This window comes from Opisthorchis viverrini (assembly GCF_000715545.1).
Source record: "Opisthorchis viverrini unplaced genomic scaffold opera_v5_291, whole genome shotgun sequence".
Lineage (NCBI taxonomy): Eukaryota > Metazoa > Platyhelminthes > Trematoda > Opisthorchiida > Opisthorchiidae > Opisthorchis > Opisthorchis viverrini.
The window spans coordinates 331,648-351,560 of NW_008751949.1; positions in this window are offsets into that span (position 1 = coordinate 331,648).

Sequence of the window (19,913 nt, forward strand, 5' to 3'; positions counted from 1 at the left end):
TAACCCGGGTCGTCATAATTGTAGTATGCGGTATCGTCAACAGTGCCAGTAAACCATGTGCGTGTACTGAGCTGGAATTTTTTATTACTTATTTATTGGATTTTGGGTTAAAAAAGGATCCAAAAAGGGATCTGGTTACCCTATATGGCGAACTGTAAGCAAAAGTCAAGATGTTTACGCGATGTAGGGATCGGGAAGTCACCGAGCCAAATAAAAGTCAGGATGACTTGGGCAAGTGATCTTTGGTCGGAGTCTTGGAAGACTGAAGAATGTAAAAATCGGAAATGCATACAAAGGAGGACAGTTATCTTCCTGGGACAAGAATGGAGGAATATTTTCATGTGATATCGGAGTTTCCTGGCCTGCTACGGAGTGATTGATGTGAGGTGGCAAGTTGTACGACTGCGTGGTGGTTCACACAATGGACATCCTATCTAGGGTTACACGATAAATTGCATCTGATTTATGGCTTACACCCAAGCGTTCTTTATTCGCATGCTAGTGACTGTGCGTGACGAATCTATTGGGAGCAAGAGTTGAGCTACTGAACGATTTCTTTCAAAAAAAAAACATGTAACTGTTATGGTATGCAAACTGGACCTAGATATGTCCCGAGTAGACCGTAGTTATGGTATTAGTGGTGTTTATTTTCGGCGCTTTCTTACTGCTGCCTCTGATAACACCGGACAGGGATTCGAACATTTCAGGATGACTAAAACCACGACCAAATGAACCCTTTAACTGGGATAAACTGGACTTAATTTCAAACTGTTTGTACGGTAGTTATCAGATTCGCCATAGAGGTCAACAGCTAAAACAGTTTTGATCATTCACCACTTGTTGGTAATGTGTCGAATCATTGGTAGCTCGAGTGAGTGTATTGATTGTTGATCGGGTGGCCGGTCCTGGCAATTGACTTGCAAGTATTTCGTCACCGAACGAGGAGACATCATTAGTGTGCAGTTGGGAGAGTACTTCCCGTTTGTTCGCATGCGTTCATATAGCATTTGAAGATGATCTGTTATCTCTCAACGTGATTCGCTCAACCAGAATACATGAACATATGCTCACTGCTAAAAGACACAATTTTCCTTTATCTGTGTGCACAGGAATCAAGAAGGACACAAGTCCGACTGGACCGGCGGCCGCATTGTGACTCGGGTAAGGACGAAGAAACAGTGTGAATTTATGGAAGCATGGCACTCCGCGGAAGAAGCCATCAACGAATGTATCGGTACTGACGCCATTTATTAACGCCAAAGCTAAAAAGCTCAAAACCGCACAATAATCCAGACGAGGGACTCATAGGGGGAGCAGGAAAACCTGATTTATTAGGACAACTCAGTCTGATTGGTGGTGGTGCCCATCCAATAAGTCGATGTACCAATTTAACCGGTGGACCCAGGGGGGAAAATAGGGCAGTGCAACCAGCCAATCACTCTCGAGAAGACCGGACCACAATGCAATACAAACTGAGAAGAGCCAACTCAAAGCAAAAGAGAGACTACTAAAATAAAGAGTACTGGAACAACCAATGGATACAAAGAAATGCAGACCACAACACAACAAAGATCACAAAAACTGAGAAGAGCCAAATCAAAGCAAAAGAGAGACTACTAAAATAGAGAGTACTGGAACAACCAATGGAGACAAAGGAATGCAGACCACAACACAACAAAGATCACAAACAGACCAATAAGTTCATGAAGGCACTGTTCCTCAGCGTATCACACTCAGAAATAATAGACAATCTTCAGATGCGGACAAACAGGAAGTACTCGCCCAAACACGCACTAATGATGTCTCCTCGTATGGTGACGAAACGTTTGAAAGCCGACTGCCAAGCTCGGCCAACAGATCAACGGCCACTCGATCAAGAACCAAGTCCATGGTACATACTATTTCACCTTGTTTCTACACAAGGGCTGTGAGTTGATAACCATGTTTATTTCTGAGATAGGTTTTAATCAAAGGGTTTTTAGAATGCTGGCCTGGGGCACGAGGCAACAGACGGCCTTTTCAGGGTCCTAAAGTACGGATTCACAGCACGGACCGAGTCTGTGTGCATAGACGTCATGTGATCAGTTTTTGTGCATGCGTGCTCAGGCCGAATATGTAAATGACCGTTTGGGTCGACCGGTCCAAGTCCATACGGCAACTTTCGACGCATATGAATGCTTTGATATCATCTGAACCAATTCTATGGATTTACACGCGTAAGCACACTTTGTACAATGTGAGAAACTCTAGAAGGAGTTGTTATAGCAGTTTATTCCCGTGGTGCTTTGGATTTCGGGAAGACTGGCCTGAGATTCCTGACAGGCCAACTGGAACGCTCTCCAAGGGGGAACGATTGCCAACCGATCATTTCTCATTAGTCTTCGGGTGTACACTTCGAGGGTACAGACTCACTCGATACCAGATCAAGCCAAACGCGAGTATCGATCGGATTAATCTTCAGCTGCAGTTCGAGCCCGTAAGGCGAGGTCGACTGGTGTGATTAAGTAACCAAAGCATGCGGTACTTGAGCTTGATTTGCAAGGCCGGCGAAACCAACCCACTAACATACTCCATTTGGGTTCGATTTTTTGGTTCGGTAGCTAGTAACAAAGAGATGAGGACTAGCTCGAAGATGCGGTCATCCGCAGTCCCCGATCACAGTTTCCCGCCAGCCTACTAACCATAGCTTTTTGAGGAGAACAGCATTTGTCTATTTCACTACACTAGTCCAGCGTCGTCTCCTCTGTATCCAAACCATCGGTGGTGTGAGAACAAAATTAAGGTAACATCGAAGCATGCTGGCTATGAGTCAGTTGCTCAGATGCGTTGTTGTTCAAACGGTGGTGATCTGTCCGCCAGGTTGGGCAATCGTCTTTCAAATATTTCGTCCCCGGTCAAGCAGATACATCAACGGCTACCTGATTAACCATCAGGAGACTAAGGTAACGTCGGTGAGTGTTGTTAATGGATTAATTTACACAGTCATTATTCGGCAATATAATGCCCACACAAAGTACCTATCACGTGTCAAGACATCTGGCGAGATGATTTCGTTCCACACCTACGACCCGACGAGTATTAACATGAAATAGTAATTAGGTGTGGAGGCTGACCTTAATAGGGTGATTGCACGACAAAGGGTCCACCAGGCTAAAACGATGTAATTTTTTCACTAACATGGAACGTGTTCAAACCCTTCCACAGATTCTTGAGATGTGCCCTTCTGTTGATGAAACTGCTAGACAATGCTTGTTGGAGTCAGAGTATAGAGTGCAGGGAGAACTTCGAGCGAAATTGCGTATGATTAACAAAGAAGAAAAGAAGTCCTGTACATTGTTTTGGTCTTCCATCCGAGGTGAGGTCATTTTAGGAGGTGGCTAATAGCAGATTGACAAGTATTGAAGGATTACAGCGGCGTGCCCCGTTTGTTTTGTGCGATAGTCACATTGTCGATTGTCCAGTGGTGGTTTGATCGTATAGCACCTCGGAACTAATCGGGTTCGAAAACCCCTCTCCCAGGGGTGTGTGAGATGCGTATTGATGATCCCAAACAGAGAAGGACAGAGTAGTTCCCGGGACTGATTGGCTCCGCTTGCAGGACAGGTTCTAGATTGAAATCCAGAAACCCCCTTACTATATGCAAACATGATGTGTGTCATGTGATCTGTTTGCCAGATCAAGGGAACCACGTGAAGTGGTGTGCCATGATGCACGCCCAGCATTTACCCACCAAATATAAGTAGTATTCCAGTAGATAGTATTGTTTGATTTATACATCAAATAGCCGCCTCGCCTTATCAGTCCATTTTATAGTGAACGACCTTGTGAACCCCGAATATTTTGTCTCCGACTCAAGCGCACAGCGCACAGTCCATTCGAACTCATTCAAAACGAACAAGGTGTGGATACTCTAAGAATTTCTGTTTCATTTCGTCTCCTGATGCGCTGTAAAAGGACCGTTGAAATATAATTGTTTTTCAGCAATTGAAGGTTCTTTGACGGGCCTGCTAGTGGTTTTTCCCTTTCTTAGATTCATCCGATAAGTCTGGTCCCTGAAATTCCATCAGTTGTGTGATGTTGTAAACGAGAACTTTATCTCATAGTCAGCTGGGCCCACCATTGACACCAAATCAATTTGTAAATTACTGTGGTTCAAGTAGAACATAAGTTTGACGGGAACTTGAGGACTTCGCCTTTCTGATGAGCCCCAAAACGTGCGAAACCGGTCGTTGGCTGTCAGCAAACTTATGAGTAGTGTATTACGTCCAACACTATAAGCAGTTCAGAAGAAGGACTAATTCACACATCCACATGAGATTTTGATCCAAACATGACCACCAGGTCTTGATCCCGTGACTGAAGACTGAATGGCGCTCTAGCCTGTCTAAGTGCGGGCCAGTCGCACTGATGATCAGCCGGTTTTCATCGGCTTTTCTGTATGGACTGACTTCTTATGCAGGTCGAGGTTCATTAAAAATACTTGACGGGCGAAATACCAACTAATTTAATGGATTTACCCTGAATATGAGGGGATGATTGTAAGTCGAAAGAAAGATAACCAAAGACCATAATGCTCATACAACCTTGGGGCCGGAAAAATGAACATCATTCAATCCCTAGATTGTAGGCCTGAGGGATGTTCCCCACTGATCAGTGGTAGCGATCGCTGACAATCTGGTTGATTTGATCCGATTCGTAGTTCTTCCGTGATAGTTTGAAAATGTGCCCCATACGACGATAGATTCAGTAATCGGTACTCCAAATTTCTTTAGCTTAACTGTTTTGTCTAGCATATTTAAACAAAACGTAGACCATGAAGGAAACTACTCACAAGGTTGCTGAAAACGCTTCGACAGCCCATAGTCGGTTTCGCCCTTCTTGGGGCTCATCAGGTAGGCGCAGTTCCCGAGTTTCCGTCAACCGGTCGTGGGCTGTCGAAGAGTTTTCAGCAACCTTTTGAGTAGTTTATTTCATGAAAATATACTGCGATATCTCGAATATCGTGCCAACTGAAACATGAGGCGGCCTGTGTGCAGCACATTCAGCTGTAGAATATCATAAACAAGAGCTTCAGTGGAGTCTCTCGTGAAAACCAAAATGATTTGCAAATGAGTGTATTTCTCAAAAACATGGCCCGTATCTAGTTGAACTTGGTTCTCACTCTGCACGCATATGAGAAACGAAAACGCCTATTGTATTGCTACCTGTCTCTACCAAACAAATGCCGTTTTTTTTCTCGTAGAGTTTTAACCTCTCTGTCGGCAGAAATGCAACGAAAGTATAGAAGGTGAAAAGGAACGAAAAAAGTTCAGTTTCCCACTGTAACAATATCCCTTGCGTTTTCCATCTATGCACTCGGGAGAGATTTCACCATTAGGTCACAATTTTCCCAAACTTTCGAACGAGAATGGATGCTGGAGAATCCAAAACAAACAGCAGCAACTTCCGATTCGAGTTGGATTGAAGAAATTTTCAGGGATGGTGACCATTCTCCGGTGTTTGGTCATTGGCAGACGGGAGAGCGAGGGAGGGTTGAAAACGGTCTACGCGCGGTACGTACCGCAGTGTTTCACGCAATGTACTCGCACCGCTGACAGGACAAGAAATCCTTTGAAGTTTGATCTACCCTTCTGGTCGGAGAATACGGGCAAGTTCATAGAGACAGACAAGACAATAGCGTTTGGAACAAAACCTATCAGTTGGTCGGATGTGTGAAAACCTATTCCTTTCTGTCCTGCTCAAATTTTGAGCGTGCTCGATTTGGAAAATTAGGCTAATCTGCACGGAAACCTTTATTGCACCTCGCGAAAGCAAGTAAGAATCAACCGGATGCAAAGTCGCTTTTCAATTTTCCGCTTGAAGAAGTAAAGTGTGAACAAGTTTTGCGTAAACTTGGCCTAAGGACATTCGTCATTGGTCGAAAATCATTTCCTGTTGCTTTATCCAGGTCACTGAATGGTATTCAGGCTATTCCCACGGCATAGCAAACATTACCAGCGGTTAGTGAATGTCTTTTATTATGAGCTATTTGACGAGTAGCCCATTCAAAGTGTGTAAATCAGTTCCATCTATCGAATTTGGAATAGGTAAGGCATTTTTGTGCATCAACGCGGCCGCCACAGTAACCGATATTTCAGTTTTGTACGAAAGACTTACGGAGCTGTCTACAATAATATAATTCTAGTTAGGAGAGTTGTGTTGTGTGCTCGCAATGGACCTCGATTTTGCTATGATTAGAGCTCATCAGCAGGGAATATCATTCGTCATCGGTGGAATACGCGCCGAGGAACGTCCTACGATTATTCCATCTGCACAGAATGGAACCATTTGAATGGATGAGAAAAATTTTGCCCTCAAGCGATAACCTCCGGACTGAGGATTCCGTAATTGTCTTGGTTGTGTCGAATGATCGATCCGCCTGTTGGGATTCCCCAGTCGGGTAGGTTTGAGCACTGCTGACCGATTCTGATTCGTTGTATATTGTTTTGGGATGTGTACCTTTCCGGTCACATCAATAAGCTTCGTAGTAAGTTAACCATTTCTCAATGCCAGTTGTATTTTTGAGGGTTACTGAAGAAAATGAAGTCAACATGCTCAAATATGCGAGCATTACTGAAGCACCGTTTTGGGGACTATTGGGAACGAAGTCGTTTAATGGATCAGTCCTTGAGAAAAGCAACTTTTAGTTTCCTCCTGGGGCTTCTTGTGGTTGTTAGGACCCGAGAGAATTTATATTTGTGCTTATACTACTGACTACCCCTTTGGACATAATTTGTTTAAAATCAACTTCAAAGGAGACTAAAACGTTCGATATGCGTAATCAACAGAAACCATACATCTATCAGTTCTTGATGAAGGTACGTCGCAAGCTGAATAGACGCTTCTTCGGCAGTCCAGAGTCGACTTTCGACATTGTAGCTAAAGATGTGGACAAAATATTCCGTACAGATGCAATCAACTCAAAGCTGTGATGGGAAGGCGATCCATAAGTGTGTAATACAGGCTATTCGCTTTTTGGTTGGAACATCAGTAGCTAAGATGGTAATGTTGTAGACTCTCGAACGAACGAAGAGAGAGGGATTGAGAAGGAACCATATGCATATTCAATTAAACCGTAACTATGAACCCAACAGATGGTAAGCATTCTATGCACTTTATACATCAAAGGGCGTATAAATTTTATCACCAATTACAAGATCCATGCCGCCAAATGGAGTTCTTGCTCTGATGTACTTTCTTCTAAAGCGGCAAGGAGTCTTATCAAAAGACGGCGCAGTGGTTAAAGCGACTTTCCGCGGTACATCTTACATCTACGAAAAATTTCCGGCATCGATTTTGTGCAAACGATAACTTGTAAGTTGTGAACAGGCCACAGAGACTAGGATGAACTGGTGTTTGAGTAACCACTTGAGAAAAAAGACAATCCCTAATGGGGAGAGATGAGAGAAGGTGATAGAATGCACTGAGCGAGTAACTAAGTACGTTTTTTCCCTTCAGAATAGTAATGGCTAATGGAACAGGCGGTTTGATTTTGATTGGCTTACTATACCAGCGTTTATCCAGTCTGAAAAGCTCCCCGTATGTTACTTCACTCCTGAGGAAGTGAATTAACGGGGAAAAATTGTCTGTTGACTAGACAATTATGAGTCATGGTAATTTCTATTCCAGTCTTAATTCCACAGGGGAGAAACCCATAACTGCTGTAAAGAAGACATTCAGTACTGCCACAACTGAAGAATTAATCTCCACAGAATAACATCTACATTGGTATAGCTCGTAGCCATCGTTCAACTGAGTTTTCATCCTGTGACTGAAGTAAAAAAGAGCTGTATGACTGATTCCTCCTTATTGGGAATCTTCAGCTGTGAACACCACACATAACTCCAGAGAGTTTCAAGTCTTCGACCTTCCGGCCAATGGTTGAATACTTAACTGGTCGGCCGGTTGAATAGCAGTGTGATTAGCTTTCACTTAGACAAGTCATAACGTCACTCATCTTTCAATCACAAAAACCACACATCACGTGACCACGTATTGACTGGCTCCTCGAGAGTGAGGAGTACACACACATAGGAGAAGCACTTTGCTTTTAGGCTTTCCAGCATAGATTGGTTTCACTTACAGGACGAAAGCTACACCAGACAATGATTCCCATATGTCATCACACTACCAACACATCAGAGTTTCACTCGCCTTGTGAATTATTCTTCCTCCTGATCTACTTACAAGCTGTTGCTAGTGTGAAATGATTTAACAAGTCTCCTTGAAGATCTCATCCTGTCAGTGAAGCCAATCTACCGTACAGAGCCTCTTGGCTTTTCGGAATAGATTGTCTTCGACTGTAGGATGAAATTTCAATTGAAAATTATTAAATCTCACACTATCATCATTCTTCGCCTTTTCCTGGCTATACGAGTTGTATTTGATTGAAAATGGTCGATGTTGTACCGAGTTAGCTAGGTCTTATGTGTGTTGTTCTTGGTTTTTAGCTTGTTTCCGGTTAGGTATTTTTGTAAAGTGTAGTGCGGTAGCAGCTTTAATAAAGTTAGGAGGTAAGTCAGGCAACAAACGACTGTCCACGATTTACCGATCTTCAAAAGTATAGTTCTATCGTACTATCTGAACACATTTTCCCTACGCTTGTACTGCTTACGCTCAGTTAGTACAAAACTTTCCGTTCGACTCCATATGAGAGCTCACATTGACAGACATGCTGGCGTATCTGGCGTGTCGCTCACACTTGCATACTCTCAAGTTGGTTGAATTTTTCTTGGATGCACATCGTGGCTGAAGTGACCGATTTCGCTGTATCCTACCGTCTGTCATCAAAAGCACCTAGAAGCACCAGGCTATTCAGTAGCCACATGTGGAACACATAGCAAGTGATTAGTCTATCTCACCTATCTTAAGCACATGACTTGTAATCGCTTACAGTTATCTCCCGGTGGAGAGAGAGGAATGTGTTCTCAGGTGAGAAAGAAATTAATGGTGCTAAATATGGTGTAAAGAGACACTTGGAGGAGAAAGGAGGGATCTAATCGTGGATCACGTGATAATATGTCGCCGAAGGCGTCAACATTCACATCCACTGTTGGAAACTGCCTTCCATCGGTAGTCTGTTCCTTGCAGGCCTATGCGGCCTTGTCAGTGCAGCAAACCTGTAGTCGTTCAGGTGTAGCACCTTTCCGGTGCCTAACTGCCATACCAACCTAAGATTGCACGAGGGATGGGATATTGCCAGGTTGCCTAAGAGTGCACGAGGGCTGGGATATTGCCAGGTTGCCCAAGCCTAGACAGGGGATGTCGAGAGGAGGAGGGCGGGTTCGAACCACAGACCTTCTGATCAGTAGATTCGTGCTCTGACCACTTGGGCCATCTCGCAGCAAACGTGTACTTTTTATTGCACGGGTCTCTCAACACAATAAGACATGCCAACCATCGATCGTTCCAACTCACTTTACTGAGTTCTTTCTCATCATGGCGCCTAACTGTACTTTGGATTTTGAGGTCATATCAAAGCTAGGTAGAAACCAGAGTGATATTATTTGCAAGCCGTTGCTGAAATGGTCTTTGGGGATTCAGTGCACCAGCAAAATTGATGGCGCTCATGAAAAAATCTGGTAACTTAAAATATCGAGAAGGCAACATTCATCATGGCAGATGATAGATTCAGTCAATTCAGCAGAGCAGTGAGTCAAAGCATCTAAACATGCGAGCTTAATTCGAATGATCTACGGATGTGGTTCCCAAACTTGATAGCGTACAATAAGTCTTACACCTTGTCTGTTAGTCGTCTCGCTACCGCGTGAAATCGTATATTAACTTTAGTTGTACTGTCCAACTGCAGGTGCTAGCAAACATGTTTCGGTATGCTTGCTCGATGTCTGACTTGGCAAAGTAGAAGGCTTTTACTGAAACAATTAAACAAATTATACTACCAGACGTATGTCTAGATACCTATAGCAACGTACAACTCAGTCCAGTGATGTGCAGCTTATGTGCATTCTTCTGGCGGCTATGGAAGTTGACCGAATCGATTTCGGCACATATGAGCATACAAATTGAGACCGTGAGACGGAACCGCTTCTGGTGAAGAGAACAATATGAGATTGGACTAGCTAGTCTGTACAAAGACCATAAATACCTGTCCGCAAAGCGACAACTTGGCGTCTTGTTAGTAAGGTTCGGGTGAAATATTTCACGGCGGTACAGTTGAATTGTTGGTTGCGTGTAGGGTCAGCTTCCTTGGTGATCGATCAGGTTGCTGCTGTTTGTCAAGCTTGGCAATTGACTTACAGAAATTTCTTAACCATTTGTGGAGGCATCACCACATCTACGCAAATCACGATCGGACCAATCAGACTTCAAGTGAGATGATTATTGATAGCCAATCAGGTTGTAGTTTAAAGCTGCTCTTTGCAAACTATATACCAGCAAGCAGAAAGAGACGAACTATCCACGCAACACACACTGTTGGTGTCTCATCGAATGGTGACGAAACGTTAGGAAGTCAATTGTCATGCTTGGTGAACAGATCAACAGCCACTTGATGAATTACCAGGGTCAGTTTCTAGCTGAACTAGGAAGTCTATATAGTCCAGCAGAACAGCACATGCCTTCGCACATAAATATGATGTTAAATCAAGCCTCAGATGCTCAAAAACCAAGCTTGTGAACGTTTCCTACACAAAGGGAAGGGAAAACCAACAGAACACCCCATCACAAAAATGGAAGATTTAGGAATAGTTTTATCAGTAAGATTGCGGTTCGAAACCAACTGCAAGAAAGTTCGTATAAAGAGTGTCGTAGCGACTGAAACATGAGGTGGTATGGTGCAGCATATTCAGTTGCCTGGAAACATCACAAACGACAGATTCAGCTGGGTTCCAGGCAATTTGGCTTCATGTGGAACATACGGTTGACGGAAACTCGGGAACTGCGCCTACCTGATGAGCCCCAAGAAGCGCGAAACTGGTCGTGTGATGTCGAAGACTTTTCAGAAACCTTGTGAGTAGTGCAAGGAAATTTCATCTTTATGCTCTCCATTCTACCCACGTCGTCGAGGCCTGAGGAAAGTATAAAAATGCAGACTCCGGAACTTCTGTGCAACGCGACGAGGATGAGTCTCCTATGCAGTACTTCTTGAGAAACTTCCCCGGAGCTAGTCTGCAACGGTTACTCGTAGATATTCATCTTGACCTTCTCTCAGGCCTCTAAGTTTATCACCTCGGACTTGTGAGCTTCTTGGAACTGATATCTATGAAAACCCACCAAAGGGCCACGTGGTGAACCGCTTAACAGGAGACCACGGTCAAAGTTGGGGCAACGCTGTCTTGTGAAGTGAACTCAAGTGAAGTGAATCAGTGAACCCACTAAGATGCCCAAACTACATGGTTCTGCCTCAGGTTTACCAAATTTCCTGTTAAATGCATTAATTATAGTATAGTATTATAGGATGGGGCGGGGTTGTACTTACTGCAAGCAATTTATCGGGGAACATTATCTCTTACCAGGCACTGTATACTTGGGAGCAACTGTGATGAAGAGCTTAAAGATTTAGAAATGGAAAATGGGTTTGATGTTAGCTTACAGAATCCCACTGTAGCTCTTAGTAAAGCGAAGAATATTACAGACAGCCGACCACTAGTTCTGCAATCACTATTTCTTAAACAATACATTCACAAAGGCAAGTGTAGTCATTAGCGAATATACACTCATCTGCAAACTAATTTGGTTCTTTCGAGAGACTCACCTGGAGCCCAACTGAATCTCTCACTTGTGATGTTCTCGGACAATTGAATGTGCTGCACCAGGCCGCCTCATGTTTCAATCGCCACGATATTTGATGTTTGTAATGCACTACTCACTACCTGGAAACATCACAAACGAGAGATTCAGCTGGGTTCCAGGTGAGTCTCTCGAACAACCAAGNTTTGGTTTCAAGTAGAACATAAGGTTGACGGAAACCCGGGGACTGCGCCTACCTGATGAGCCCCAAGAAGGGCGGAACCGGTCATGGACTCTTGATGGATTTTCAGCCACCTTATGAGTAGTACATTACAAATATACAAGTGTAGTCACTTTCAAGGAATCAGAGTTTCAGCCCTACGACTAAAATCGAGTAGCACTTTGACAAATTAGGTGAGATGTGTGTTTTCAAAGAGATGACTTGGCTAAAAAACGAAGCTGTGGAATTTTTGTGCCTAGGAGTGCCCCACCGTGAGCATTTCGCCTAATGCCGAAATTATTCATTTATTTTGTACTACTGGACCGCAAGTGAGTAACATGTTGGATGGGAAGATCTTGGCTCACCGCTATCCTTCCCTAGTAGTTGAACCGCAACGGGATGATTAACCTCCTGAAGAAAGTGATTCCAGTTAACCTGGAAACTTCCTCTACATGATATCCAGTGTGAGCGAAATTAAACAGCATCTCGATGAACTGAAAATTCAGCATAATAGTGGATGAACGGAACTTTCTACATTCGAGTGCACTGCATTTCCGATACAAGTGGACTCAATAGAAGTGATGCGGAAAATTGACAGTTCGACAAGAAAAAAACCCAAAGAGCATATGGAATTGAGAAACTTTGAGGGACTAAGAATGTCAAGAGTAGCACGCAGATGGTACAAGTGCAGACTCAGTTGAAATGGTCCAGGAACCTCTGCTGACTACTATGTCGTACTGTGATAACTCTAGTTTCACATATCCACAAATGCCTTGGGGAAACCTGCGGTTTGTGATCTTTGGGGAAGCCACATCGATGAGACATTGCAGACTTGGTTGGCTTCATGTAGCTAGAATTCCTTTTCGAGATTTCTACCCTCTGTTCAATCGTTTTAAACATGGATTCAGTTTGACTTAGTTGATTAGTTCTCCTTCCGCCTTAAATCTCGACCTACCTCGGAACCTGGTCACTTGGCCTGACGAGGCTTTTGTGTCAAAAGCAGAACGTTGTCCAGCAATAAAGCTACCGACTATTACCAAACTTTTCAGTAAACGACAAGAGTTGTCTACCTTGAAATGCCTAAAACACACGCATGGCAATTTCATCCTCATTAGGAATCCTTAGTATTGTTCGTCTCACGAAACTCTAGGGAGTCTCATACTCCTTGACCAACCGACAGGTAGTTGGGACACGTAACTTTCGGACCATCGGCGGATAACCAATGTTATGCTTGGTGCCACTCATGTTTCACTGACAGAATTCGCATCACGTTGCTACAAATTGACTGGCTACTCGGGTGACGAGTTCTCAGCATCAGCAGATAACCAATGTTATGATTGGCTTGCACTCAGTAATGAAGATGGTGCCACTCATTCTTCACTAACAAAATTCGCATCACGTTGCTACAAACTGACTGGCTACTCGGGTGACGAGTTCTCAGATGAAAGAATCACTCGCCATGTGTGTGGTTTCTCCAATCACCAGTCGGTTCAAAACTCCCTGAGTTCTATGAAGTTTGCAATAAGGATGTTTCCAAATAAGGATGAAACAGCTCTACAGTGCTTCTCAGCTTTCCATTACGGAAGAGGTTGATGAGTATCGACCGGAAGAAATGGTAGTATTGCCCTCTTCAGTGGTTTGAGATGTGCACTGATCAACACGATGTTAGGAAAACACAAGCAAGTAGGCTGTGGATGAAAGGCTTTCTACAAAGCAGACGGTAAGATACGTGAACGGTCGCCTGAACTGCCGTATAAATGACTTAGTTTAGAAGTTATTCTTCGTAATTTCGAAGAACGTCCGACAGTCAGAACTTGACAAAGCTTCTTTTCTAGACCATCAATTTACCGCATTCAATCTAGATTAAAAATAAGGTTAATATGACGTGTCTTCTGTACATCAAAAATAATTACGAATCACAAAAGCCATCAGCAGCATACAACTTCGCTTAGACACTTTGAGGTCCAAGGTTTCTCACTCACTGCTCTGAAGAAAGTTCAGTGTGTCCCCTGGCCTTTTCAAAAAATAATACTTGGTTTCTGTTGCCTCAGGCATACAGTTTGGGTGAAACTAGCGACTTTTTTATTCAATTCAGAAAATTAGAACAGTTGTTCCAAATAGGGCCTCATCGGAGCATCAATTTGTGACGTTAGTTATTAGTAACTTCAAGAGCTACATACCGCGATGGTGTTGTTTTTAGGGCTGTTGTCTCCGAGTATATTTTTTCCACGCAGTGCTTGATGTCAGCTATTTACCCACTGAAGCTGTTTTAGTTTTAGAAACCCCGCATTCTCAATATGCAAACTAAAGGCACTTGCTGTTATTCTGGGAGGACGTACCAACGTACAGCGACACCGTAAATGTCGTCTCACAATCCGATGGAGAGTCGTTCATGTGAGTGCTTGACTAGTTAGTTTCCGATTTTTAAGAACACAAAGTACAATAAGCGTGTATGCCAGCGGATAGAAGGGCTACAACTAAACCGATGGGCAGACGGCCACCTACCTACTGTGGACAGACTAAACAATTCAATATTGAAGGGCACTGAAAGCCAAGTTCCAGATATTTTGCGGTAGCTAGTATTTTAATACGATAAAATCAAGAAGGTCTAATCACAATATGTTTGTTCAACTCTGTGAAACCCGAAGGGAGTGAAAATTTGCCAGCAAAAATGTGTTACTGTTGAATTGGTCAGTAGTAAGAAGTAGTTGAGCGATAACCAACCCAGCCTACATGGGTCACAAGCAGTTCTACGCGGCGATTCATCCAATTGTGCAGCAAAAAAAAACATTTCAGCAACTCTCACTTAGATGAGATCTGCATATCACGTCTATTACCGATAGAACAGTGGCAGTGCTTTGTGGCATGCCTTGTTCTTTAAATTCTGAATTTTAAAGACTTGCCTTTCCCATTTCTAAGGTTGAACCTCTTGCGCTAAATGAGGTTTCCTGAAAACCGGGTCTCTGTAGGAAGTTCATCAAAAACGGTAGGTTAGGTGACATGAAAAACATAGGGTTCCATATTATGAGTAACATATGATTAACAGAATTAATGTTTTGTGTAGTTTCTAAGTGAATTTGTCACTAATTATCTGTTAGCTAAAATGAGTTCGGCTTTTATCCGCTAGATCACTTATGGACTGGCAGGTTACTCCGGTCACCTTAAACAAAAATTGCTGTTGCCCAGTTCACTCCAACGTAACCCATAGCACAGCCTGACTGTGACTTTTGATAGCAACGCTTCTGGACCACTCGGCCATGGAACATATGTGTTCATAAAAAAACGTTGGCGCCTAACCAGTTACGCAATATACTGAGTGGTGCGTAAGAGGATGGTGTAGGGGTGGCAGCTCATTACGCGGAAGGGATCCGAGTAAGAAAGCCGACCAACGATGACTCACAGAACCGAATTATACACGAGTATTGTGTGCAGTGCTGTCGATGGGATAAGCTGTCTACTCATCGCAAAACCTTGCTTGAGGGAAATGACTCATTGCTAACAACGCAGCCATCAGCGTGAATGCTACAGAACCTTGAGCAATCAGGTGTTTTTAAACAGACAAAATAAATTAGCGGTGAATAGCTCCAAGGTCCGACTTCGGCAGATTCGAAAATATGCTTCCGAAATACGGCTGCCGATAAAAATTTCCAATGTGCCTGCTGAAAAAAACGGTTTGAAACTAGACCGGTTTCTCAAGTTTCTGTTATCAACCTCGAAGTGCAATAGAATAAAGAGGTGTCATCTGTGACGTCAGAAACAACGCATTATCTGAATCGAAAGACTGATATTGTGGAACTAAATTTCACTAAATCGATCAAAGGAGAGTGCATCTAACCTGACACCAAAACTACGGGCAAACAAGAGAATTTTCCGGTACTTATCACGGTGTGAGAACCATTAGCTGTTTGGTCTACTTCTTCTCAATGACACCATATCTACCAGGATGCTTCTGGTGATGCTTCGGTGAATGTTGGGTCTGTTCGAGTGATGCGCAGTAACCAGAAAAGTCAATTTGGGCCTCTCCATAAATCCACTGTAAGAAAATAGCACCCTCGGGCAGTTTTCGTATCGCTTAGCGCCTAACCACATGTGCTCTCACACCACTGGAGTTTTTGTGCGGTGTTTAAACAACCTGGCGACAACCACGAGAAAATGCTTTACCAAAATTTAATTTCTAATAAGTTTTCAAATACAGTTCTGAGTTAAACACACTGCTAATCAGCCATTCGTGATCGAAAGTTTAAGCGCTCAAACTGCCAGCCGAATTCGAGGTCACCCGGAGCTTTGTGAGATGCGCACTACAGACGATTCCAACCGGGGATGAAACAGCTGTACAGTGCTTCCCGGCTTTTCAACATAGATTCGCACCACTCTAAGAACGAAATCTCTGGTTAATTCATTCCACCTGGTTTTTGCGATCATCAGTTATGATAAAACAATGAAATATCTGATGCTTCATTTTGATGCCCTGGGCTGACATCTCTAGTACGTCATTCGCGCATTGAGCACACTGTTTTTTTCTGAAAAACCATATTTAAAAAGTCAGAATCAGGCCACACTGCTCACATGATTTGGCTTGCACCTAAACGTGACAGAGGCGGTGACACCACGCGGTTATGTGAAAGCACGAAACGAGTCTACCATCACGGTTATAGCCTGCAAGGTTGTACAGCCGTGATTTGATCAGTTCCCGGTCTTCTGGCGAAATTCGGTGTTTGACATTGGGTGAAATAGACTCGAACATAGTTTCGTAAGAATAATGACAGCAATACAAATTGATAAGAGTCCTCGAGAAATACACTCATTTGCAAATCAATTTGGTTTTCACGAGAGACTCAACTGAATCTCACGTTTATGATATTTTACAGCTGAATGTGCTGCACATAGGCCGCTTCATGATTCAGTTGACACGATATTCGAGATATCGCAATATAATTTCATGAAGGAAACCACTCACAAGGTGGCTGAAAACCCTTCAGTAAAATATCATACACGAGAGATTCAGTTGAGCCTCTCGTGAAAACTAAATTGATTTGCAAATGAGTGTATTTCTCGAAACAGTCTCGAAAACAGTCCAATTTGGGTTCGAGTAGAACATAAGGTTGACGGAAACTCAGGAACTGCGCCTACCTGATGAGCCCCAACAAGGGTGAAACCGGTCGTGGGCTGTCGAAGCGTTTTCATCAACCTTGTGAGTAGTTTCCTTTATGAAAACGACTCGAGTTCTCTTGCGAGATGGTTCTCAATCGAAGTTTTAATTTCGCCTAAAAATGCCTTGTTTACTTTCGGCGAAAGTCTAGCTAAAGTGATTTTTACAGATGGCTTTTCTCCGTTTCTTAGAAAATTATCCATTTAGGAAAAGTTCGGTATTCTTTGCACTTACTGTGCAGGTCACCTGGGTCTTGTAACCACCACCGTTGGAAGTGCAAATTCTGCATTTTTCTGACTCGTCCTAAACTCTTGTTTAGTGACACAACACCGGATGTCAACAGTATGTTTACATTATACAGGGTGAGACATTGTAAACAGTACTATCCAAAGATAGGTTGTTTATCTTATCTCAATCTCGAGTAAAGTGCAGGGTTGTACTTTTAACACAGGAGGTTCTTTGTGCCTGTACCATCACTTATTTCGCAGCAATGTGATGTCATATTTGGACAACTTGCTTTCACGCAAGTCACTGGCACAATAGCATACTATTCGCACGACAGGGATCCAGCGAAGTTGTCCTGTGGATTTGGTCGGTGCGGAGAAGTGGTATTCGTCCTGTAATAAGGTCATTTAGTTTTCTGTAGGGACTTCAAGATGAACCGTAGTCAGAATTTTTCAAGCGTGGTCTTAAGCTACCGTGTGTGGTCTCACTAGCCTGATATTTACTCTCTATCTATAGGCCTAGTTACGAAGCAAGTACACGCGCTAGAGACTATTCTTTTTCGGAGTTCGAGTCATGTGTAGTCAGAAAAGAACTGGGCATTGGTGTCATCATAATTGTAGCGCATTCAGTCTTTTTGCTTATAGAAATAAGCCAGGACAAGTGATATATTAAGCAGCATTTTCCAAATAATCACAAAATTGATTGTTTCACTGACTCCGTTTTATCCCCAATGTCCACCTCCCAATGCGCGGTTACTAAATCACGTTGTGCGCTGTACAGAGGTAGTTCTGGAGGTGAGGAAAACTCAAGAAGGACTCAAACTCCAAGGAAAGTTTCAACTCGCACTCGAATTTGGTAGTGACAGGAGACTCAGCTGAAACCAGCTGGAGCTCTCGTTTGTAGTATTCCTCAGCTAAATGTCTGCACAGACGCTATCTCATGTTTCAGTTGATACGATATCTGAGATATCGCAACGCATTGCCTAAATGTAGCATACTACTCGCGGAGTCGCTGAAAACTCCGTTTTCATATCGTTAAGGCATATTCTTTGTGTTCTGGTAACACTACAGTCGCATCAGCAATGCCATGGTTTACATTCCATTTCCACCCAAAGGTGCTTGGGAATCAATCATGAAACTGTCAATTGTTTATCTTTGGATCTGTTTTTGGGATACGAAAAATTGAACATTATGACTAAGTTCTGAGGGCCATATCTGAAATTCTGACACAAAGGCGCTGCAAACAGGAAAGAAAAGATAGTGTGACTCATCCGATTTTGTGAATAAACATGAACAGCTGATAGAATTTCGTGTGAGTGACACGGCAGAAGTTTACTGTGTGTTCATTCTGTGTATGCTGGGGCTAGGTGGCTTATCATCTCAAGTAGAACATAAAGTTCACGGAAACTCGGGGACTGCGCCTACCTGATGAGCCCCAACAAGGACAGAACCGGTCGTGGGCTCCCGAAGAGTTTTCAGCAACCTTGTGAGTAGTTTCCTTTATGAAAATATACTGCGATATCTCGAATATCGTGCCAACTGAATCATGAGGCGGCCCGTGTGCGGCACATTCGATTGTAGAATAGCATAAACGAAAGATTCAGTTGTCTCTTATGAAAACCAAACTGATTTGCAAACGAGTTTACTCCTCGAAAACAGGTGGAACAGAAGGTTGACGGAACTGGGGGACTACGCCTACCTGATGAGTCCCCAAGAAGGGCGAAACCGATCGTGGGCTCTTGAAGAGTTTTCAGCAACATTGTGGGTAGTTTCCTTTACAGTTATAAGGCCATTATTTTCTACAGAAAGCTAGAGAGAAGGGAGCAATTCTAACTGGGGTGTGAGATCTGAATGCGTTTGAGAAAGGCGGTGTAAGTGAATTTGTCGCCGACTTGGTGGGGTGCGAAGTCGGCAAGTATCTCTGCTTAAGGCTTGCACTAATCAGAAATGATGCAAGCCGTATTGTATACTCAATAGTGGTGCAAAAGACCAATATTCAAATAGAAAAAGGGAAAAATTCTGAATAATGAGGATGTCAGAGGCTGATCTGGCCGCGCAAAAGCAAATCAAGCTTGCCACTGCAAACCAAAGACCTTTTTACTGAGATAACAGGCATTTTTACGAGGTTTTGTCAGCTCCAAATGGGACAACATCAGTGTCTGTGACATATGCTTAAATCGCACCTGGACTTCTGTGGTCACCCTTCATTTCTTGCGGAAAAGGATGCAATTTAATTTTCATTTAAAGCTATTAATAGGGAAAATAGTACGCACACTATTTGTCCTTACTTCGAGACTTTAATTGTTTGAAATTTTGGCATAAAACGAAGATATGCTTGAACAAGACCGTAGAAAATTGAATTTGCAACCAAGCTAACTATTTTGCGAACAGTTTTAAACACCGAGTTGTGAGTTTGTTTAACTCTGTTCTTGAATTTTAGAACATTCTTCATGATCCATACTTCTGACCTTGGCTGAAAGGCTGAATTCACAACTGAGTAAAATTAATTTTGGAGTAAAAGTTAGACGAGCTACGCTATTTATTGTTTTCCGCGAAATGAAGATCATTGGTCGTTTACTGGCCCGTTTCGGTC